Source organism: Staurois parvus, unplaced genomic scaffold (genome assembly GCF_062004578.1).
Source record: "Staurois parvus isolate SC_StPar_1 unplaced genomic scaffold, SC_StPar_1.0 ptg000122l, whole genome shotgun sequence".
NCBI lineage: Eukaryota > Metazoa > Chordata > Amphibia > Anura > Ranidae > Staurois > Staurois parvus.
The window spans coordinates 7164969-7183755 of record NW_028317918.1 but is presented as its reverse complement, the minus strand read 5'-3'; the positions used below and the strand labels follow the sequence as shown (position 1 = coordinate 7183755).

At 43.0% G+C, this 18787-nt stretch overlaps 1 protein-coding gene across 1 annotated transcript in view; it reads right to left on the bottom strand.

Moving 5' to 3' along the window:
• JADE1 (jade family PHD finger 1) overlaps positions 1-11122 on the bottom strand; it is a 182691-nt gene extending 171569 nt beyond the window's left edge. Inside the window, exon 1 of the mRNA XM_089672199.1 lies at positions 10888-11122. The gene's annotated coding sequence lies outside the window, so the exon portion shown is untranslated. The remainder of the gene's footprint in view (positions 1-10887) is intronic.
• Positions 11123-18787: the final 7665 nt, after the last annotated feature.

The following is an 18787-nucleotide window of genomic DNA, read 5'->3' as shown; positions in this document are numbered from 1 at the left end:
CAAGAGGCTGCGCTTCATGAATGGTCCTGTAGTCTTCTGGGACCTGTCACATGTCCCAAAAGACTACAGGGAGGGAGGAAGGACACCTTCCGCTTCCGATCGCAGTGGGAGCGGGTACCTGTCAAATTTGGTAAGCTGAACCCCAAAGGAGCCAATCCTTAATGGGGAGCAGTTCTTAAAAGCGTAACTTCCCCTTTTGGGTGGAGCTCCGCTTTAAGCACTACATCCCTGGCCAAAAGTTTTGAGGATTACTTTAACCACTTGCCCCTTCCTGACCAGGCCATTTTTTGTGTTACGGCACTTAACTGACAATTGTGCGGTCATGCAACACTGCACCCAAATTAAATTTACGTCCTTTTTTCCCATTAATTTAGCTTTCTTTTGGTGGTATTTGATTGCCTGTGCGTTTATTTTTTAAGCTATAAAAATAGAAATATATATATATATATATATATATATATATATATATATATACACACACACACACGTACATACACACACACACACACACAGTGGGGCAAAAATGTATTTAGTCAGCCACCAATTGTGCACGTTCTCCCATTATAAAAGATGAGAGGCCTGTAATTGGGATCATAGGTAGACCTCAACTATGAGAGCCAAAGGGAGAAAAAAAATCCAGACAGACAATCACATTGGCCGATTTGGAAAGAATTTATTTGCAAATAATGGTGGAAAATAAGTATTTGGTCAATATCAAAAGTTCATCACAATACTTTGTTATATATCCTTTGTTGGCAATGACAGAGGTCAAACATTTCCTGTAAGTCTGCAAAAGGTTGGCACACACTGTTGCTGGTATGTTGGCCCATTCCTCCATGCAGATCTCCTCTAGAGCAGTGATGTTTTGGGGCTGTCGCTGGGCAACACGGACTTTCAACTCCCTCCAAAGGTTTTCTATGGGGTTGAGATCTGGAGACTGGCTAGGCCACTCCAGGACCTTGAAATGCTTCTTATGAAGCCACTCCTTCGTTGCCCGGATGGTATGTTTGGGATCATTGTCATGTTGGAAGACCCAGCCACGTTTCATCTTTAATGCCCTTGCTGATGGAAGGAGGTTTGCACTCAAAATCTCACGATACATGTCCCCATTCATTCTGTCCTGTACATGGATCAGTCGCCCTGGTCCCTTTGCGGAGAAACAGCCCCAAAGCATGATGTTGCCACCCCCATGCTTCACAGTAGGTATGGTGTTCTTTGGATGCAACTCAGCATTCTCTCTCCTCCAAACACGACGAGTTGTGTGTCTACCAAACAGTTCTATTTTAGTTTCATCTGACCATATGACATTCTCCCAATCCTCTTCTGGATCATCCAAATGCTCTCTAGCAAACTTTAGACGGGCCAGAGCATGTACTGTCTTAAGCAGGGGGACACGTCTGGCACTGCAGGATCTGAGTCCCTGGCAGCGTAGTGTGTTACTGATGGTAGCCTTTGTTACGTTAGTCCCAGCTCTCTGCAGGTCATTCACTAGGTCCCCCCGTGTGGTCCTGGGATTTTTGCTCACCGTTCTTGTGATCATTTTGACCCCACGGGGTGAGATCTTGCGTGGAGCCCCAGATCGAGGGAGATTATCAGGGGTCTTGTATGTCTTCCATTTTCTAATTATTGCTCCCACAGTTGATTTGTTCACACCAAGCTGCTTGCCTATTGCAGATTCAGTCTTCCCAGCCTGGTGCAGGTCTACAATTTTGTTTCTGGTGTCCTTCGACAGCTCTTTGGTCTTCACCATAGTGGAGTTTGGAGTGTGACTGTTTGAGGTTGTGGGCAGGTCTCTTTTATACTGATAACAAGTTCAAACAGGTGCCATTGATACAGGTAATGAGTGCAGGACAGAGGAGCCTCTTAAATAAGAAGGTACTGGTCTGTGAGAGCCAGAAATCTTGCTTGTTTGTAGGTGACCAAATACTTATTTTCCACCATAATTTGCAAATAAATTCTTTCCAAATCAGCCAATGTGATTGTCTGGATTTTTTTTTCCCATTTTTTCTCTCATAGTTGAGGTCTACGCGTGTGCGCGTGTGCGTGTGTGTGTGTGTAAAATTTACTTTTTGCTATTAAACATGTCTAGTAAAAAGTTTAATACGTTTCGTCATAAATTTAGTCCAAAATAAATTCTGCCACATGTCTTTGCTTAAAAAAATCCAAATACGTGTAAATTAATTGGGTTACAATTTATTTATTTACTAGTAATGGCGCCAATCAGCGACTTATTGCAGGACTGCGGTGGACATTCTGACACGGGGGGGGGGGGGGGCCAACAGTGTCACTGACACCAATACAGTGATCAGTGCTAGAAAGAAAAAGAAAAGGAAAAAAAAAAAAAAAAGAAAGCACTGACTGTACTAGTTGCACTCGGCAGAAAAGGGTTAACATGAGGGGCGATCAAAGGGTATGATTTACTGGGGGGGGGGGTGTGGCTTCACTGTAAGCACACTGCTTTGGATGGAGGGCTGTGCACAGCCATCCAAAGCAGTGTGACCGAGCTGACAGGGAGGACGACTGTTAGTAAACAAAACAGTTCTCCTTCCCGTCAGAGATCCTCGGTAATCACCGGCCAGGACCCGGTGATTAACAGCCGGAGCCACAAATGGTGGCACGGGTCAGGCATGCGCACCCTACCCAGAAATGCAAAATCACATATATACACACACACGATTTTGCGCACCTGTGCCACCCTGTAGCAATATTTCTGCTATAGGGTGGTCGGGAAGCATTTAATTTTCACAGTCTGCTGCTTCATTGTTTTTAGATCCTTTTGTCATTTGGTACTACAGTATACTGAAGTATAATTACAAGCATTTCATAAGTGTTAAAGGCTTTTATTGACAATTATATTAAGTTTACGCAGGGTCAATATTTGCAGTGTTCACCCTTCTTTTTGAAGGCCTCTGCAATTCGCCCTGGCATGCGGTCAACCAACTTCTGGGCCACATCCTGACTAATGGCAGCCCATACTTGCATAATTAATGCATGGAGTTTGTCAGAATTTGTGGGGGGTTTTTTGTTCACCCGCCTCAAGGACTGACCACAAGTTCTCAGTAGGATTAAGGTCTTGGGAGTTTCCAGGCTATGGACTCAAAATGTTTTGTTCCCCAAGCCCATTATTTATTACTTGCCTTATGGCAAGGTGCTCCATCATGCTGGAAAAGACATTGTTCAATCACCAAACTGTTCTTGAATGGTTGGGAGAAGTTGCTCTCGGAGCAACATGGCTTCCTATGGGACACGTTCACATCTATGCCTTTTTGAGCTGCTGTATTTTTGGAAAGGGTCAGCCAAGGGAGTGGGCTCATTCACAATTTTGCGTAAGAACACACCATATTGTGAGCCCACTCCCTTGGCTGAGAAGCAACCCCACACATGAATGGCCTCAGGATGCTTTATTGTTGGCATGACACAGGACTGATGGTAGCACTCACCTTTTCTTTGGACAAGGTTTTTTCCGGATGCCCCAATCAGAAAGGGGATTCACCAGAGAAAATGACTTTACCCCAGTCCTCAGCAGTCCAATCCCTGTACCTTTTGCACAACATCAGTTTGTCCCTGATGTTTTTCCTGGGGAGATGTGGCTTCTTTGCTGCCCTTCTTGACACCAAGCCATCCTTTATAAGTCACTGTGCATGCAGATGCACTCACATCTGCCTGCTTCCATTACTGAGCAAGCTCTGCACTGGTGGTGCCCCGATGCCACAGCTCAGTCAACTTTAGGAGACAGTCCTGGTGCTTGCTGGATTTTCTTGGGCACCCTGAAGCCTTCTTCTTGAACCTCTCTCCTTGGAATTCTTAATGATCCAATAAATGGTTGATTTAGGTGCAATCTTAGCAGTATCCTTCCCTGTGAATCCCTTTTGTTACACAGCAATGATGACTTCATGTGCTTCCTTGCAGGTAACCATGGTTCAGAGAAGAACAACAATGATTTAAAGTAGGGATGCACTGATATATTGGGGGCCAAAATGTATTGGCATTTTGCCGATATTAGCCGCTGAAAACACACTTTTACCACGTTTAAGGTGCATTTTTCATAGGTCACATGACTAAAAACATCAAAACGCAACACATGCACGTTTTTTTAATGGGTTTTCAATGCATTTCAGGCCTGGTTCACACCAATGCAGTTTACATTTTTCATGCGCGTTTTTAATGCATTTTGCTACGAAAAGATTTTTTGGCCAACTTGTTGCTGGGCAGATTCAAAACGCATCAAAAACACCACATCGTGTGTTTTTAAGGCATTGTTAATGCATTTCACACCAATACACTTCTGTCTGTTTTGCAGTGCGTTTTTTCACATGCACTTTTAACTTTTTTCTGGGGGGGTGCACCACTAATTTCAAGCACCACCCTTCTTTTAACGCTTCCAGTCTGTTATTCTAACAGTGCCCGGTCATTCCATTGGCGTCTTAAACGTTTAATCTTTTACATCGCACTGTTTATCTCCTCCTCCCCTCCCTGCCTGTCTCCAGCACTGCACCCAGGGACTAGCAGGGAGGAGAGAGACCTTGCAATGTGATTCGTACTGATTGGGTGCTCCTCAGGAAAGGGGTGTGTCAGGCTTATCTTTTATCCCTTTAGCTGTCAGAGCTGTTTTTGCGTTTTTTGCACAAGTTTAAAAAATCATTTTAGGCTTGAAATTATACAAAACACCCAAACATATTTTTACTGAAAACAGATACCCTAGAATATAAAACAGTGGTAGTTTCAATTTTTTATGTCGCACAACATTACCAATATTACTGCAAACTTTCAGTAAAAAAAAATACACTTAAATTAATTTTAGGGCACAAAAAAAAAAAAAAAAAAAAAACACAGCAATAAATTACCCTATATTTTTGTAAAATATAAAAGATGCAGGTTGCACCAATAAATAGATATCCAACATGTCAAACTTTAAATTTGCACGTGCTTGTGAGATGGTGACAAACTTCAGTACCCTATACGTGACATTTTTAAAGCCCCTTATAGGTATTTAGTATAGTGTTATGGAGGATGTCTCGTGCTAGAATTATTGCTCTCATTCTGGCGTGTGCGGCGATATGCAACATGTGTATCGCAATCGACGGTTTCACACGCAAGTGCCCCCACATGTGCATTTACGTTTGTACATGTGTATATTTGCGGGGGGCCTCAATTTTTTTTTTTTTTTTTTTTTAAGGATTAATTTAATTTTCATGGCAAAGAAGAATGAATTATTGCAATTCATCTGATCTCTATTTATAACAATCTGGAGTATATGCAAATTGCCAACATAAAAACTGAGGCAACAGACTTTTGAGAATGACACAAACATTAATTTTTCACAAACTTTTGGCCAGGGCTGTACATCTGCACCTTTGCCTCCCTCTCCTGCAGGCCATTCACAAAATGATGCTTGGAGCCACATGCTTAGTCAGTGGCCTAGATGAGAAAGCAGCAAAATGTGACCATAGTGCTGGGGTCTATGAGACCTAGAGCGCTTAGGGTCCTTTCACATGGGCGTTCCGTCTTTTTCATCAGTTCAGTCACGTTTTTTTCTCATCAGTTTACGGCCGTTTTAAAATCGGGTTTTCTTTCGTTTAACAAAATGGATGTTAACGGATAGGGACATTAACGGATGATCATCCGTTAACTTCTGCTAGTCCATAGAAATACATGGGTGTCTGTTGTTCATCTGTAAACGTACAGATGAAAAATGGACATATGGAACGCCCATGTGAAAGAGGCCTTACATCTGAATGGGCATGTAAGTACAATCAGTGCTCCACTTCCCCCCACATGTAAGAGATTTGACAGCTGTAGAAACACAGCATAGGGGGTTAATGCTAGGAGGAAATGTATAAGGGCTCTTTCACACTGATGTAATTTTCCCACATCGCTGCGTTTGTGCAGTGTACCTTTTGCCATAGATTTCTATTGTATCAGATGGTGTTGGTGCATTTTCTGACAGCGCACCTAAATCCTGCATCCGGGACTTTTGGTGCACTTATAGAAAATGCACCAAAACCACAAGATGCCATAAAATTGTATGGCAAAGCACTGGTAATTCACACAAAACACAGAGGTATACAGCGCTGCACCAGTGGTGCAGGAAAACAGCAGCACATCAGTTTCAAGGTGCCCCAACTGTAGCGATACTAGTGAATGTTTTACTCAGAGTTGGGCTTTACACTAGTGTTTCCCAAACCTGTCTTCAGAAAGCTGAAATGGGCAATTTCCTAGATCTCTGCACAGCCACAGCTGAAATAACCTGTGTGCTTCTTTCCCACTGAGCTCAATCAACAAAAGTTTTGCAACTGACTGGAAGCCTGGGAATTATTACCAGTTGACAGTCCTTGAGCAGCAAAATTGGGAAACACTGTTTTATATGGTTACAAAACTGCTACAGTTTGAGTGATTACCTTTTGCAACACATCATACTTTTTTGTTCTGCTTACAGCAGTATTTTAATTCAAAGTAACACACTAATGTGTACATAGAAAAAAAAAGATAGATCAATCTGACCATAAATCAGTCTTAAAATGTATAATTTGTGTAGTAAAACCTGCTTTGTGCTGTGAAAGTGAAGTTTACAGAACAAACCTGATCAAACAGCAGGCTTGTTGTCCAAGTGTTAAAGTAAAAGGTGACTGTGTATTGGCAATGTTTTGGCAAGCTGTACGGTTACTATGTTTACATAGAATCAGCTGACTGAGAAATCCCTCTTTGAAAACAGAAATAAATGGGAGGTTTCTTAACAGCTGATCACACCAGGTACTAACCAAAAGGAGGTGGAATCCAGCAGTCCTACATAACATCAGAAGCGCAGGCTGAATGCCTTACATATTTCCTCCCCAACCACTCATCTAGACCGTTCCAGAAAGCACATCTCTCCTGACGCCGCATAATGCCTCCAATACTGTCACCACACTGAGCAACCAGGCTATTCGGAAGAGTTACATAAGTGCCTTGTGAGGCTGACGCTGCAGTTTATTTACACTAGAAGAAATGGCATGCCTACTGCCTTCTGTGCTCATCCATGTATTAGCCAGTTTACAGCTATGAATCAATGCCCTAATTTGTCACCATTACAGGTTGTATACAGAACTACACAGGGATCACCTCACATAGCCTCAAGGCTTACAAATAAATAGGAAGTGCTGTCTAGGCCACATCTGTCTGCACACGAAGAGTCAGTGAGGTTGCAACACATCCCACCTCTTACAATGGTACAATCGCAGCACACAGATGTCACAAAGCACATGTGTGTGAACTTTCAGTAGCCACGTGTTGCGCTAACGCTGGTCCTCTGGTTGCAAATGAGGCAGCAGCTAAGTAAACACTGAGAGGTTCCCTCTATGGCCGTTCACCACGCAATGCAAATGTTCAACATGACACGGGCTGCTGATTGGCTTATTTGCTTTCTAAGCAGAGAAGGCAAGTCGCTGCACAAAGCCTGAGCCAAGCGTGAACCATTAACCCTTCGGTGGTCTGCAGATCTGCATTAGGGTGGAAGGAACAAGCACAGCCCTGGCAATATTTGCAGCCCATGCACCTGCCCCACCCCTTCTCTCTCGGTGGTGCCCCAAACTCCCCAGCGTTCCAATCCTCAAATGTTCCCATTGAGAACGTTTAGAAAAGCCCAACATTCCATCTGCTGCAGCAATGAGGACTGCACGTGTATAGCCCACACCCGCCAGAAGAATAAACAAACAGCCGTCATACATGCTCCTGAGGGACCGCCCTTCTGTGAGGCTTGGAAGGGACCAGAACTGGAGATTAAAGCCAGGACACAAACCAACTACCAACCCCAGAACCCCTGGTCATCCGTACAGGGATACAACTACTACACAGGACCGGGGACTAGAACCCTTTGACTGCCCAGAATGTGTGATCAGCTGAGCTGTTCCCATTATTAGGGGATCCGGAAACAGAACGGATGTCACTTTTTTGGCATGCATGTCACTTCAATTTCTCGTCTCAGAGCTGAACAGCCCCGTGTGTCAACTTTACATCCTTTTACTTCTCATCTGTCATGTTTAGATCAGAAAAACAGGGAAATAAAGAGGCAAACCTTTTCTTTACACCTAGACATGACTCCATTTACACCCACCTGCTCAAAAGACTGACAAGAAGCTTCCTGACAGGCTGATCTGATCAGAAGACTTACACATCATGGAACATTCAGACACATTCCATCCAGAAAAATGCATTCTACTTTTGTTGACTTTACCAGAACACACTGCACTGGTGTGAACTAGGGCCACTGGAATCCATGTTAAACACTGCCCATGCGTTTTTGATGCAGAATAAAAAAAAGGAACTGGACTGCATCTGGTGTGAACCCACCATTAGGCTGCATTCACATCTAAGCAAAATGTTTTAGGCACACTTTTCATGCAACGCAAGCGCCAAAGAGGCTCAAGTACCATTTTTAGCACTGAGCCAAGCATATTTGGCAACACTCATTTTGTTATGCAGAAAACATGCAAAAAAAACACAACTGCAACCCATGTTTGGGGTAACATTGAGAAACCATGGGCCTCATTCATACAGGCACTGCTGCTCCTACATGGTGAACTGGGCATTTATTTCTGCATCACCATCCAGCAGGTGCTGCAAGCAGGCAGCCCACTCAATCCTAGGATACAGTGGCTACAGACACAGTCGCTTGTAATGTGCCAGGTGTGGGGGTGAACAACCCCAAACACAGACAGCGTGAGTTAAGGGCCACTCACAGACACACCTGTCATATTGGGACAGGCATCAGTGTAGCAGCTGCATCCCCAAGCTTGAACGGGCTGCTTGCAGGCAGCACTTGCTAGCTAGGGGTGTAGAAACAAATGGCCCATTTACCGAGTATGGGTATCAGCACCCATGTGAACAAGGCCTTAGGTTTATAAGCTAGCTTGTAGCTGCAACAGATGTGAGCTTGTTTTAACACTGGACAGCATGCTCCAGGCCTTAACAAAGAAGTGATCTAGTGGGCTGTAAAGCCAACTGATCACTTCTATGAGGCAGTGATGTGAGCAGGACATCTGTTCACTTATCCTCCCTCTGCTCTGAGCACTTCCTGGTTCACAGCTGCCAGATCCCTTTGGCTTCAGTGCCACCGAGACTAAAACAGAAGACCTGTCGTGCCAGTATTATCACAGGGGCGCTCAATCTGCGGCCCTCCAGCTGTTGCAGAACTACAAGTCCCATGAGGCATTGCAAGGCTGACCGTTGCAAGCAAGACTCCCAAAGGCAGAGGCATGATGGGATTTGTAGTTCCGCAACAGCTGGAGGGCCACAGATTGGACACCCATGACAAAAGGGAGTCAGTCCCCTTGTAATGAACTTGAGAAAAAAGGTGCCTATTAAAAATAGGTAAAAATATATATGTATAATTAAAAAAAGGACACCCCCCACACCTATGTTACACATGAATGGGCATTGTGTAACTATACATGCCTAAGGGTCTTTAAATATCACCTAACAAAAGAACGAGCTGCCCGACACAACACATGTAAAACGCACATAAAACCATACATCTATGCACATGTGTTGCTGCAGCACATAGCTGTGAACCTAGACTTGGGCCACAAAGTGTGTCTTTTCAGCATGTGTGAGAAATGAAGAAATTGGTCTATTTACTAAAGGGTTAAATCAATAGGCCAAAAGGTCAGAGAGAGCCATGAACTCCACCTTTCAGCATTCCTTACAGACCAGGACATTCAATACGTTCCAGCACTTCAAGGGTGCGCCATGTCAGCATGTCATACAATTTTGTACCCCCCACACTTCATGAACCCCATATTATATTCCACACTCCCCATTTCACAAATCCCCTCTCTCACATATGCCACACCCCCCCTCATTTCCTGAACCCCATATTATCTCACAAATCATGCTCCCCATATTATCTCACACATGCTATGCCCCCCATTTCCTGAACCCCGTATTGTCACACGATTCCCTCCCTTTCCATGAATCCCGTATTATCTCACACCATGCACCCTCATTTCATGAACCCCGTATTATCTCACACATGCTATGCCCCCCATATCTCACACCATGCACCCCATATTATCTCATACATGCTATGCACCCCATATTACACAATTCCTGCCCTTTTAATGAACCCCATATCTTACACCATGCCCCCCATATCTCACATACTATGCCCCCATTTCATGAACCCCGTATTATCTCACACACCATGCCCCCCATATCCTACACATGCTATTCCCCCCATTTAATGAACCCTGTATTCTCACACACCATGCCCCATTTTATGAACCCTTGTTTTATCTCCCATAGACACCAAGTCACACGTGCTATGCCCCCCCCCCCCTAACTGCTCATCTCCCAAAGACACCATGTCCCCCAGTTCAGGAAGGCCCTATAGCTCCCATATCCCCCCACACTTCACAAACCCCATATTAATTCACACACACCATGCCACCCCCATTACCTCACACACACTATGTTCCAGCACTTCAATGGTGCAGCATGTCAGCACATGTTATACATCCCCTCCACCATGACCCCTCATTATCTCACACACTAGGACTGAGGGCTTCAATGGTGCCACCACACAGCACGTCACAGAAGCAAGCAGCACCCTCCCCAACTTCACCCCATTATGTCAGACATATGGTACAGCATGTCGGCCCGGTATACAACTCTCCCCCCGCCCCCCTTCCTACCTACTAATGCCGGCACTCGGTGCTGGGACTGTACGAACAGGCGCCGTGTGTTACACTATCAAGCAGCAACCCTTTTGGCGCCATATTAATGACGTACTAGATTATTTTTCCACTAGGCAGCGACCTTGGCAGAGCTGAGCCAGCTCCCGGTCTAACGCCGCCTGTATTCATCGAAGCATGCAACAGCCCCCCACACCCCCCAGCACGCCGCTGACTCTACCTGCCCGGCTGTTCCCGGCCACCTTGTGTGGAGTTGGCGGTGCTCGTCCCCCCTCAGCGCTCTCCGATGATTGATTTGTTCCCCGGGTCCGGCCCAGCCGCTCCTGGAGCAGATTGTCTCTCCTCACACACACATGCACTCTGTGACTGACGTTATTTACTTGTTATGGAGGAAGGAGTCGGTGAATCAAACTCATTTCTGGGTCACTGCTTCCACAGGGGGGAGCACTCTGATCTCCTGCCAAAATCCGGCACAGCTAGGAGAGGTGGGGGGGGGGAAGGGGGACACCGGGCGCCGCTCACATCAACCTATTTACATGGATTACGTAGAATCAACGACTCGTTCCACTCTACACCCACCACAAGGCAGGGACATGGCACCCGCCACAGAGTGGGCACCGTGCACCTGACATTCCCACTCAACTACATCCGAAGCAAAAGTTTGATTTGGGAACATTTTGGATGGGGCAGGAAGGGTTAAACCGATAGCCTCTTTTTTTCTACCATCTGTGCCTCATTAGGGAGATTTTTCTTTTACTTCCTGGTTTGTAGACTAAACAGGAAGTGACAGAATACCTCTTCATAAATGCCAGTGACAGGACTGAGCAAAAGCCTTGGGGCTCATGTACACTGCACCTGATAAACTGACGTTCACGAGCTGTTCTGTGGTATTTCAGCAGCCCCTGAACTCTCCTATGTTTTCCTATGTGTCCATGTACCTATAGTCATTTACAGGCAGTTGAGTTTACAGTCGGTTTTTTTAATGCACCAAACTTGCGTTCAGGAGTAGATTTTACTGATGTTTCAAACGCCGTTAACCAAGTTTACAAGCGTTTGCGTTTAAATGCGTTTTTTGACAGGTCCATATCCAGATGCTGTCCAGAGCAGGGGTGGACTAACAACTCATGGGGCCCCTGTGTCCTTTTCCAAACGCAAAAAAGCCTATGAAAAAGGTACCAGGGGCATCTCACGGGGCCCCCTACTGACCCTGGGCCCTCGGGCAGTGCCCAAGTTTCCAAATGTATAATAAAATACCTTTTTGTGTAAAAATTCAAATACAATTAAAATAATTCAAAATTATCACCAAATATAATCATAAAATGTCCAACAAAATGTGTCCAACAAAATCCAAAAGTCCAAATTTCAAACTTCCATCCAGTAAGAAGGATAATAATCCTAATTTTTCAGCGAAAAACCTCAAAACAAAGAAATAAACTATAGTGCATTACCCTTGAATATGGATCCCTTCAGATGAAGTCTGGAAGTGACGAAACGCGTTAGAGATATGACGTCAAGACGCATGCACACTAACCGGAAGTGTCGCCGCGGCCATTTTGTTGGTTTGAAACATATGGTTTTCAGCCATTGATTGCTGATTATATTAGAGAACCATTGAAAGAGCTGGAAGTTCCTTTTTTCAGATGTAAGTTGCTAATAAATTTGTCCCTATGCCTTGGTGATCAGTCTAAAAGAGCCTTCTTATCTTTGTGAGGACCTTGGAAATCTAATCCCGGAAATGAAGGAATGAGAAGAGTTTTGATTCCATAGTATTGAATATGCATACAAATACTCACAGAGGGTAATAGTATTTAGCACTACTGTTTGTTGGGTCACAGTGTGCACACAGTGTTGGAATGGTCACGGAGTGTTCACAATCTGTGTATTATATATATAAAAATTACTTATAATTAAATATATATTTTTTATTTTTTTTTGTGTGTGTGTTTTGCACATTTTGAATGGTTTGTGATTTGCACGAATTAGAGTATTATTTATTTATTTAAGGGTAATGTACTATAGTTTATTTCTTTGTTTTGAGGTTTTTCGCTGAAAAATTAGGATTATTATCTTTCTTACTGGATGGAAGTTTGGAATTTGGACTTTTGGATTTTGTTGGACACATTTTGTTGGACACATTTGAATTGGACATTTTATGATTATATTTGGTGATAATTTTGAATTATTTTAATTTTAATTGTATTTGAATTTTACACAAAAAGGTATTTTATTATACTGTACTTTCTAGGGAGAAAGTGTGACTTTTTGGTGGGATTTAGGAGGTCATGTATTTATTATTTTTTATTCTTTTCCAAATGGTCAGTCTGCCCCTGGTCCAGAGCCTTTTATTCTTCATCAAAAATGCATGCAAAGCGTTTTCCATGTATTCAAATGGACCCAGTACACCAGCACAGTCAATTCCAGGTTTGAAGGAAAAAATAGTAGAACGTGCTGCATTATGCTCATGATGGGATCCATAGTGAATACAACCACAAAAGACAGGTCATCTCAACACATACTGCTCTCTCTACTCCTCTCAAAATGTCTGAAATAGTTCATTACTATTTTTCAGTGCATTCGGGGCATTTTGGAAGGTCTCCCGAGGTTATCTTTTAAAAACGCTTATAAACGCAAACGGACATAAACGCGGTATGCAAACGCGGCTAAACTGACATTTTTTAACCTATGTTTTCCAGCAGTCAGAAGAGTTTTCCAAACGCCCTGTGTACATGAGCCCTTAGGAGTGAAAAACTGCTGGAAATTAAAGTGGAGTTCCAGGTGAATTAAAAACAAAACTGTAGCTGCTAAGTTTTAAAATACAGCCACTTACCTGCCCCTCAGTCCAGCAGTGTCCTCACCACCGCTGTTTTCACTGGCTATCTTCTCTCCCTGGTGCCGGCCTCTTCAGTGTGGGCACCTGGCTGTTACAGCTTGCGGCTTCACACCTGGGCCCCCCGAGAAGCGCTGCGCTTTGTGAATGGTCCCATAGTCTTCTGGGACCTGTCATGTGTCCCAGAAGACTAAGGGGAGGGAGGGAGGAGGACAACTTGCACCTTCAATTGGACCAGAAGTGGAAGTGGGTACTTGTCAAATTCAGTTACCAAAGGTGCCTATCCTTAACAGGGAGTGGGGGACTAAAGCTATGTTCACACCTATGCAGGTTGCGTTCGAGCCATTTCTGCATTGCGTTTTTGCACCTGCGTTTTTGACGAGTTTTGCCAATTTTTTTTCTTTTTGCTAGGCAGATTTAAAAACGCAATACATGTTTTTCTGCAGCATTTCCATTGAAGTCTATAGAACCAAAAAGGCAACTTTTTGCAATAAAAAAGCCCCTGACCCTTTCCAAAAATGCACCGGGCGAAAACACGCATATGTGAACATGTCCCATAGGAAATCATGTTAAATGAACTGTACTGCATTTCTGCAAAACGCTGCAGAAAACGCCTAGGTGTGATCCTAGGGTCAAAGCAGAACTTCCCCTCTTGGGTGGAGCTCCACTTTAAGAATGCTTTCAGAAATAGAAGTGTTCATAGTTTATTTATATCAATGAACCACTTGCCTACCGAGCAGATGCACCCCCTTCCTGCCAAGGATAAATTTTCAGCTTTCAGCGCTGTCACACTTTGAATGACAATTGTGCGGTCATGCAATAATGTACCCATATGGAATTTTTACCCTTTTTTTCTGGTGGTATTTAACCACTTTCCCACCACCCCATAGCAGATGTACTGCTACAGGGCAGGAAGGGGGTGCGGGCGCGTGTGCTGCCCTATCTGCATTGCTATTGGCTCCTGAGAATGTCAATCACCGGGTCTCGGCTATGTGAGCTGAAGCTCAAAAAATGCAAATAGCCTAAAATAGGCACCACCTGCCTGGAGTTTGCATGTTCTCCCTGTGCCTGCATGGGTTTCCCCTGGGTACTCCGTTTTCCTCCCACAATCCAAAGACATGCTGGTAGGTGAATTGTATCCTGTCTAAATTGGCCCTAGTATGTGTATGTATGAATGTGAGTTAGGGACCTTAGATTGTATGCCCCTGGAGGGTTAGGGACTGATGTGAATGTACAATATATATGTAAAGTGCTGCGTAAATTGACGGCGCTATATAAGTACCTGTAATAAATAAATAATAAATAAATAAAATAGAGTGCATGAACACAACACTATTTAGCTTCTAGGACCAGAAAAAAATGCTAATAAAAGCTTCTAGTGTGCATTGAGCCGAAGAGTTATTTTCCTCATAAAAGCTGAGATAAAATACCTCAAAAGCTTTTTTAAAACATTTTTGCAATTCACAAAAAAACACTACAAAAATAAAGCATACGTTATTTCATCAAAATGTGGGGAATTTATCTCATGAAACTGTTCAGTATTTTATCTCATGAGGTGATATCTAGTGGGATGGATACAGTGGAGAAGAATTAGTACCCCTGTCAGTTTTTATTACTAAAAAGAGGTAAAGTATTTTAAACCATAGAAATATGCCAACTAAGTCAGTGCAGTCCCGGCAGCACATGTATTAATACAAAAGACTAGAACACCAGTCCAAGGGAAGCTGCTTTCACAGGACATATGTGATGTATCAAAAACAACTAAATTCAATTGAGTAAATACAAAATATCTTTATAAATGTCAAACATTGAATCAGAATGATAATGATACTAGTAAACAGGACAAATAAGGTGAATCTCCTCAATGGGGGAACAGACAATAAAAACTGATAAGCATTCTAATCCCTTTACACTGTATCCAATGCTGATAAAAAAAAAGTATTGCCTTTACTCTTTAAAGTGACACCAAGTGCCTGGTCATACTGGTGCGATTTCAGGTGTGATTTGCGAATTGCAAATTTCACCTGAAATCACATCTAATGAATGTGAATGTCAGTGTCTTAACGTGCGATTTGCTGCAGCGCGATTTCTAAAGTAGTTCTTGCATTACTTTTTCTGCAGTTTTGTTGCAATTTCACATACATAGAATATAATGGAAATCGCACTGAAAATTGCAAGAAATTGTTGAAAATCTTCACAAGTAGCAATAAAATCTTCAGAAATTGCCCCTGAAATTGTACACAAATTGCGTGATTTTAAATCGCAGCGTTGTGACTGGTGACTAAGTGCCTGGTCATACTGGTGCGATTTGGGAATTGAAATCGCACCTGAAATATAATCTAATGAATGTGAATATCAGTGTCAACATTTGCAATCTGCTGCAGAGGGATTTTTAAAGTAGTTCTTGCATTACTTTTTCTGCAGTTTTGTTGCGATTTCACATACATAGAATATAATGGAAATCACACTGCAAATTGCAAGAAATCATTGAAAATCTTCACAAGTAGCAATAAAGTCTTCAGAAATTGCACCTGAAATCGGCTTGACATTGCACACAAATCGTGTGATTTTAAATTGCAGCAGTGTGACCGGTGACTTTAGTGTCTATTTTTTTTTCTTTAAATAACAAACATGTCATACTTACCTGCTTTGTGCAGTGATTTTGCACAGAGCAACCCTGATCCTTTTGCTCCTGGCTACTCCCCCTGAAGCTGTGCCCCTTGGGAAAGCAACTCGCACTGGGGGTACCGCTGCTTGCTTGTCCCGAGGTACTGCTCTATGTGTCCATAAGACCTATAGAGCCGCGGCTCTCCCCCCCGCTCTCTCCTCATTGGCTCACTGGCTGTAATTGACAGCAGTGGGAGCCAATTGGCTCCTGCAGCTGTCTCAGCCAATGAGGAGGAAGAGTCCCCAGATAGTAGAGGCTAACAAGAATGTCACTGCATCAGGGGGGCTTAGGTAAGGATTGGGGGGGGGGGCGCTGCACACAGAAAGTTTTTTACCTTCATGCATAGAATACATGAAGGTAAAAATCCTTGAGCCTATAGAACCACTTTAAGTAGAGTCCCTAGAGAATAAAATGGTGGATGTTGCAATTTTTAACACTTTAATGAATGCACACAAACACAATATAATACCCAATTTTATTTGTAAAATATAAAAGATGATGTTACGCCGGGTAGATACAGTAGATAGCACTTCATGACCAGGCCATTTCTGATATTTCACACACAAATGTAAAAACCTGCATTTTTTTTGCTAGAAAATTACTTAGAATTCCCAAACATTTTATATGCGGTTGTTGCAATTTTTTATATCACACGCTATTTGCTCTGCAATTTATTAAATGCAAATTTTTAGGACAAAATACACTTTAATGAATTTTGGTGCTTACAAACACAATATCATACCCAACATTTTGGTAAAACATAAAAGATGATGTTGCACCGAGTAAATAGATACCAAACATGTCATGCTTTAAAATGCACACACCCGTAAAACGCCGTCAGACTACAGTACATTAAAATATTCATAGGTGACACTTTGAAAGCCTTTTACAGGATACCACAGGAGGTGCTGTGCAAGAATTATTGCTTTTGCTCTGACATTCGTGGTGATACCTCACATGTGGGGTGCGATTTCCGTTTATGTATGTGTTGGACTGGCGCATTTGTTCACTTTTTCATGTGAACACGGGGGGATGGGGACCCTTTAGTTTTTTTTTGTTTATTTTTTTACACTGTATCTTTAATTCATTATCACTTATTGCTATCACAAGGGATGAACATCCCTTGTGATAGCATAGGCCATGATAGGTCCTCTTTATGGAGAGATCTGGAGTCTATGAGATCCCAGATCTCTCCTCTGGCCTCCAAAGCAGCAGATAACACTGAGATCAGTTTGATCTGCTGCTACACAAGCCGACAATGTCTTGTAAATGAAGGAACTGAAACTTGAAGTGATGAAATCCTTGTCCCCAGAGATCAGTTCCTTTCACTGTCCGGGTAAGCCAGAACAACAGGTGGCATCTCCACTGAGCTCCCTCAATCGCACAGAAGAACTTGGTAAATGTGGCAGGAGGAGAGTGGGACCCCCTTCTGCCACCTATAAAAGTAATTGAGCAGCTTCGTAGCCACTAGGATTACTTTAGAGTGAAAGGAATTACCAGCAGAAAAAAATTATATCTTGATCACTGCTGCAGCTGCAGCGATGACCAAGATATCATTCTTCCAATCCAATGACGCACCAGTATGTCACTGGACTGGCGGTGGTTAAAATAGACTAAATGTTTGTGTACATATATCCAAAAATATATAAATACCTATTGTAGGGATCTGCTGCCCTCTACTGCCTGTATTTGTAAATAGCTGTTTGTTAATTACCACAGAGATAGTTGGTTATACTTCCTGTCCATGCTAGCTGGGTCAGAAACCCCAGAAGAAGGAAGTGACAGAGGATTTCAAAATTACAAACAATCATACTTACCTAGGTGGATGCTGCATCTGTCCTCCTGCTGCCTCTAAGACAGAGAACTGACTGATCAAAGATCAGTCTTCACTGAGCAGAGAGCAGTAATGTAATAATTACAAAAAAGAAAAACCATGGTGCAAAATTGAGTTCAATGTTGGTGACGGAGGGTGGGGGAGGAATACATGACCTAGAAATACACTCACAGGAAACTAAATGACAGGAAAAGTTCAATTGGAAAAAAGTCTCTGCAAAGATGGTTGCTGCTCCTCTATATGCACGTCTTGAGTGGAACCTAATGAACTGACAGTAGATAAACAAAAGTGTAATCCTTGATTAAAAAGTAGAACATAAAAGCATATATGCACTCACTGCATGATTTTGGAATATAGCATATCAGTCAAATTCTCCATGTAAAAATCTTCCAGGACAGCCAGAGATTGCAGAGTTCTGCAGGGAGTGGCCGATAATAGCAGAACTGTGCTGGGAAGCTGCTGGTGTAAGCGGCAGTATCGCTGGAATGCAACCTGCTTGGATGTGGCTTGGAGATTCTGGGAAGGACTTCAGCTGGACTCGACTTGGCTGTTTTGAGGCTTACGATATTATAACATTGGTGATGGGCATTGCTACGTGTTTCGGGGCTCTTTCCACCCTTTTCTCAAGTCAGAAATAAGGTGTATTTCATGAGGAAGGGGTTTGGAATTTGTCAGAGATGATCAGTTTGAAAAAACAAAAAACAGCGCAAATCAACACCCTGACTCAAACAATATCTTAAATATCACACAGTGTAAAAATCAATAAAAATATAAAATATTTAAAGTGACCT